We start from the raw sequence: 6,966 nt of genomic DNA, 5'->3' as shown, positions 1-6,966 counted from the left end.
TGTGCTCTCTCTCGCTCTCTCATTCTCTCTCTCAAATAAATAAATAAAATCTTTAAAAAAAAATTAAAAAAATAAAAAAATAAAAATAAAAATATCATGACCATATCTCTAACCATATACAATTATTTCTATATGAATTACTGCCCTAGTGAAAAAGGTAAAACAAAAAAAAATTCTAGAAAAAAATATAAGCGGATATCTTCATGAGTGAGGGTAAGAATATAGACCTTTAAACAGATCACAAAATGCACAAAGGGTAAAAATTAATAAACTTGACTATATTGAAACTGGAACTTATGTTCAACCAAAGATAGTGATAAATTCAACCTTCAGAATTGGTAAAAATAGGGCGCCTGGGTGGCTCAGTTGGTTAAGCGACTGCCTTCGGCTCAGGTCATGATCCTGGAGTCCCTGGATCGAGTCCTGCATCAGGCTCCCTGCTCGGCAGGGAGTCTGCTTCTCCCTCTGACCCTCCCCCCTCTCATATTCTCTCTCTCTCTCTCTCTCTCTCATTCTCTCTCTCAAATAAATAAATAAATAAAAATCTAAAAAACAAAAAGAAAAGAAAAAAAAGAATTGGTAAAAATATTTGAAACACATAAAATTTACACAGAGTTAATCTCCAGAATATATAAATCATATAGTATATGCAAATATATAAGGCCTACAAATCAATAAAAAATACGAGAATCCTACAAAAAATATGGGCAAAATATTTGAGCTGTGTTTTCACTAAAGATGAAAGAGGATATCTACAAAGTCATTAAATGTATGAAAAGGTGTACAACTTCATTAGTAAATAGAAAAATACCAATTAACACCACAATTGATACCTCTCTGAATGAACCAAAGTGGAAATTTAAAATAGAGAAGAGAAAAGAACAAAACAATGATATGTGAAGGGATAGAGACTCATAAAAAGCTTGTGGGAGGGTTATTTGGTTAACCACTTTCAATAAGCTTGATATCATTTACAAAATTTGAAGGTAAGTGTTGGGTAATGTTTTGTTTGGTTTTGTTTTGGCTTTTTTGTTTTGTTTTGTTTTTTGGGGTTCCAAATTCCTGGCACAGAGTTTCTAAAATCCTGGGAATTTCCCAAAGGATAACAGTGTTTTTATTATTCAAGGGCCCCTTGGATCACACCTGAGTTTGTGCTAACCAGATAATTTAGGATGGGGCTGGTCACTGGACAGACCAGCAATAGGATCAGATCTTCCCTCCGAGAAGAGGAAGAGGACTGGAGATGGGGTTCAATCACATGGCCAAAGATGCAATCAGTCATGCCTATGTAATGAAATCCCAAATAAAAATTGTAAATGCTGAGGTTCAGCAGAACTTCTTGATTGGTGAACACATCAGTGTGCTGATAGGGTGGTGAGTTCTGATCCATGGGGAGAGAGTACAAAAGCTGCACACCTCCCTGAGCTTGTCCTCTATTTCTATTCATTGGACCGATCGTCATTTATACTCATTGCTATAAAACTGTAGTTCTTCTGAGTTCTGTGAGTTGTTTTAGTGAATTTTCAAACCTGGTGGGGTTATGGGAACCCCTCTGGACTTACAGGCAGGGGGTTGGAAATGTTAGAAGACTTGGGGACTCCGAACTTATGGCTGACATCTGAAATGGTGGCATTTTTATCGGGAACCATGTCCTTAAAATTAACATCTAGGGTTTGCACTAACTTCAGCCAGTTAGAATCAAAATTGTATTGCAATACAGTAGTCGTATACCATGATCCTGCAATTATATTCCTAAGTGTATCCCCTAGAGAAATGTGTCAATGTGTGCATCAGAAGACATGCACAAATGTGTTAACAGTATTATTCATGAAGTCATAATCTGCACAAGACACAAACCCAACTCCTTATCAACAATATGAGAAGAATACTTTATATTCATAAAAGGAATATCAAGCAATGAAAAATAATGAACAAGTATATGCAAAAATATGGCTGAGTCTTAAAAATATAACTTCAAATGAGAGAAACTTATCACAAAAGCATATATGTAGTGTTGTAATTCTCTTTATGTATAATACAAATACAGGCAAATCTAAACCATATTATTTATGAAAACATGTATAGGTTGTTAAAATATATGGAAAAAAACAGTGAAGGTGTTCTTATAAATTTTAGAAGGGTGATTATCTTTAAAGAGGAGAATGTTATTACTGGGGTGGAACAACTGGAAGACTTAAGATGCTGACAAAGGTTCCATTTATTGTCCTTAGGTGATGGTTATATGAGTGTTGGTCTTGTGAAATGATTTTGCTAAATATTTGTTTTATGCACATTTCTATACACAGGTTATATTTAACTATACAAAAAAAATTCAGACCTCCACAGCAAGGAAAACTTGTGACAAAGTTTTACTGACTTCCTTTGGCTTGCTCTGATCAATATTAATAATAAATGCATCATGTTTATCACATAAATGCTTGCTTCTAAAAAGGTCAAATCTAGTTAATACCTAAGGGAGATTTTGCTTCATGATATTATTTTCATGATTTATTTGATAAGAATATCAGTAACTCATTAGCAAGTTTGACTGAGGCTTCAGCTCAGCCCCTTACAAAATGTAAATAAAACTTTAGAGTCCAAATAAATGAGATTTTAGAAATGTCAATTCTCTGTTGTCATAAGACTGGATGATACTGTCACTTAAGCCAGGGTCTGGAAAACGAACTAACGTTACAGAAATCAAACTTGAAACTGTCAAATAAGTGCGTAATGTAAAAATCAACGGCATTTGAAATCAGAGGAAATCAATGTTTTGCCAAATAAAAATGAAATAATTTTTTAAATAATTCAAATTTTATTTTTGATTCAGATATATATTACTCATTTTGCAATATTTATTAACATTTTTAAATGAAACTCTTAAAACATTCTAGTCAATGATAAGTTTGAGCTTCATTTGATTTTATCCCTTCTAACCTCCCCAACACTTATTTTTTAAAAACACCTTTTTCATAATATGACAATATATGAATATCATGACAAAAGCATTTATTATTGGTTCTCATTTATTTTATACTATTCTTCAAATTGTTGTAAGATGATGCATTAAAATGACTTTTATGTGTTTCTAAAAAAGAGCAGCAAATCACAGCCTAGAACAGTATTTCAAAAGCCTGGTTGTACCCAATAATTATTAGATGGGAATTCTGATTCAGTAGATTTGGGGTTTGGCCAATGTATCTATGGTTTTTTAAAAAACTCTATAAAAAAATTCAATGTTCAGTATAGTTTGGGAATAAGTAGTTTCTACAGAAATTCCCTTCTTTCAGAAGTGTTTGCAAAATTATTCCCAATATGAAATAGTTCAATTCTTATGATATGTAATTCCCCCCTCCCCATTCTTTCTTAATGTTTAAGATCCTTGTAACTTCTTGTAGAATACAGAAACTGGGATATTTGTACCTCTATTTTTCTTTTTGATGCAAGGATATCTGTCATGGACCAACTGAAAATTATGGCTGGCCTATCTAACATAGATCTACATTTTTTAAGACATGAGCTACCATTTGAACATATGCATCCCTGATTGGTTTTCAAGTCATGATTCTCTGAACAATTTCAGTCAACTACTTCTCCCATTATATACAAGTAAAGAGGATATGATGTTATATTTACTAACCTTGGTTGTAATACCATTGCCTGAAAAAGGGTGGGACTCTAGAAAAGGCTGTATGGAAGGAGGTATTGGAGACCTAACATGCCTATCCCAGTATATTCAGGTGGCTGACAATATAGATAAACCCATTCCTCCACCTTTCTGTTTTGTATGGTGTTGAAATAATAGAGCTTTTGACACCTTAGTAGTAATGAAAAACACACATTCCAAGTCAGATAGATCCATATTCAAATTTATAAGTAACTTGACCTCTTTGCGCCTCTTTTTTTCTCATCCTTAAATGGAAATAATTGTATCTTTCACATTGGAAGTATTAACCACAAGAGAAATCTACTGTGTAACAGGAAGGGAAAGGCATCAGGAGCAACTAGCAGAAATAGATCATGATAACTTAGTAAATTGAGGAGAGACTGGAAGAATATAAAAATTTGGGGAAAGAAAGACTTATTTTGAGGAGATAATAGTTTTTTTTAAAGACTGAAAACCCCAGTAATACTATGGAATGGTTTTCATTCCATTAACCAAAATAATAAGGGAAGCCGAGACCATAGCAGGGATCTAGCCAGGTAGCTTCTAAGATTATTGTCATAACTGCAAATTCTTAACTTCAGCTGCTGTGGTACACCTGTTGTAGAGTAAGAACATAATATTTAGAGAAAAATATTTAATTTTTAGAGGTGGTGGTAACAAATGTCTATCTAGCCCCATTCTGGGGAACCATTCAGGGAATAGTTTGATGTCTGGGCCTCAAAGAGTACTATCTATATTGTAATATCTGATATTCTCTGAACACTTATTCTATGCGAGGAACCATTGTAAGTTATTTACATATGTGGACTCATTTAATTCTCATAATAACCCTATGAGATAAGTATACTTAAAAAACTCCTTTTTGCAGATAAGGAATCTGAGACAAAGACAGCTTAAGTAATTTGTTTAAGGTCACACAATCTTGTGCAGATATACAAAAGTAATATTGATGATTATAGAATATAAAAAACAATTTTTTGCATTGTAAGCTTTTTTATAATGTCTTATGTCATTTTCTTTTTGCTTCCCATAGAAAAAAAATAAAATCACTACTGATTAGCTCTGTGTGAAATTAGAGCTATCTATTACAGAAAATTCATTTTTGATTATTGAATTGTGTAATACTTGTATTGTAAAGATGAATTCTTCATGTATTGGCAGAAAATTGGTTTTTCAGTCCCCTTACTAAAAATTGGTAGAAAAAATTATTTTTTTAATTTTTTTTAAAGATTTTATTTATTTATTTGACAGAGACACAGCAAGAGAGGGCACACAAGCAGGGGGAGTGGGAGAGGGAGAAGCAGGCTTCCTGCGGTGCAGGGAGCCCAACGCAGGGCTCGATCCCAGGACACTGAGATCACGACCTGAGCCAAAGGCAGACACCTAATGACTGAGCCAACAGGTGCCCCAAAAATTATTTTTTTAAAAAACCAATAGTTGGGGCACCTGGGTGGCTCAGTTGGTTAAATGTCTGTCTTCTGCTCAGCTCATGTGGGATCAAGGCTCCCCCCTCCCAGGGTCTGCTCCCTGCTCAGTGGGGAGCCTGCTTCTCCCTCTCTCTCCGCCCCTCTCCCTGGCTTGTGCTTGTTCTCCCTCATGCGCTCTCTCTCTCAAAAAAATAAAATCTTAAAAATAAAACCCAATAGTCAACGTTATTTTACCATCTAAATAAACTCAATCTTTGCAGTTGATTTTTTCCCACATAGTAAACACTTTGAACTTTTTGACCTTAACTACTTTTAAGTATCTGATCTTCTTTACCCCTTCCCTTTCCTTGTTGTAATTCTTAACTTCACAGAGTAGTCCATGATCAGAACCATGGTAAACATATTGATATCGATATCAGAAATGACCATAGAGCCTAAGATGAACTGACTCTTTCTTTCTTTTTCCAATTAGTTGAGATTTTCAAGATTTTCAACTAGTTCAAATGTGTAAAAGGAGAACTAATTTACAGAGCTTTCTATTTATAGTTTTTATATATCAGCACATTATAGAACATCACTACACAGATATAGACACCCTGCAGATGGGGTTCCATCTGTTCAGCCTGATTTTGCTACATGCTCATGAACAAAGCCCAGGCATCGACCTTTGGAATTGGTGCTGTTTTAAACACTCACTGCATTTATATACCATAGACTCTAAGAGAGTTTTCCCGCTTTGTATGGTTTTCTTTACCCAGCAAAGAGTTGTTTTGCTGGAAGATTTGCCTCCACATACAAGGTGTTTCTGTGGGCAGGTATTGCCGGCTAAATCTTTTATATGAATTCAAAATGTAAATTTATTCATTACAATGCCTCCTGTTTACACTAAAATTAAAAAAATAGTATGTTTTATATCGACACAATGAATGCATAAATGCTGCCTTAGTAATTCTTTTGTTACTTTAATTAAAACTATCTTTTCTACCAAAGCCTTTTAGTACTGAAATTGACAAGGCCTTGCATTAAAAATACAATGGCAAAAGAGTAGCTTAAATCTCTAGGACATATCAGCACAAACGTATGTAAGGTACACTGTGTCATACTCGGTTGTCCTGAGCAGCAGAATCTAAAGTCAGGATGGAAGAATTCTAGGCCCCCTCTGCCATCTCTTCCATCTTCTTTTCCAAGTGGGTTAGAACAACGAACACAAAACAAAATGAAAATGACGGAGAAAATTAAGAAATCCCTTCTACCATTACCTCTACTGGAAGACCCACAGTGTTTCAGGGGAAACTCATGACTTCAGACACGAAGGCTTCCAATCAATCGCCTGTGTCTCTCGTCAGTAGTAAATCTACAGTGACACAGCAATGGTTTGTGGTGCAATAAAATACACTATCTTGGAAGAAAGAGAGTATAAAGAATACCTTATGTGGGTAGGCAGCCGCTTTACATGCAATAAGCAGTGTTTAACTTTTCCAGATCAGAGCTTTCCTGCTTTGTGATCAATAATGCTACAGACGCACTTCCCCACCATCTGAGAGGAGTCTGTTCTAAAGTATTCTTAACCTGAATGGATGACAATCCCTTTCAAAGTTTCCCTTCCTCTCTCTGTCTCAATCTCTCTTTTAGCCCAGACAGTTGCTCTTGGGAGTTCATCTAGAGATTCTTTTGAGATCCTTTGTTCTGCCAATGAAGAAACAGGTTTTTTGGGTGTTGCGTTTTTTTAATTTTTTATTCCTGACTCTGCAAAGAATATCACTTCCCAACTCTCTCTCTCTGTCTCTCTCTCTCTGTCTCTGTCTCTGTCTCTCTCTCTCTCTCTCACACACACACACACACACACACACACACACACACACACACACACAC

The sequence above is a fragment of the Phoca vitulina genome, unplaced genomic scaffold (genome assembly GCF_004348235.1).
Source record: "Phoca vitulina isolate PV1807 unplaced genomic scaffold, GSC_HSeal_1.0 scaffold94, whole genome shotgun sequence".
Taxonomy (NCBI): Eukaryota; Metazoa; Chordata; class Mammalia; order Carnivora; family Phocidae; genus Phoca; species Phoca vitulina.
The sequence above is the reverse complement of the archived record's forward strand: the minus strand, read 5'-3'. Positions refer to the sequence as shown.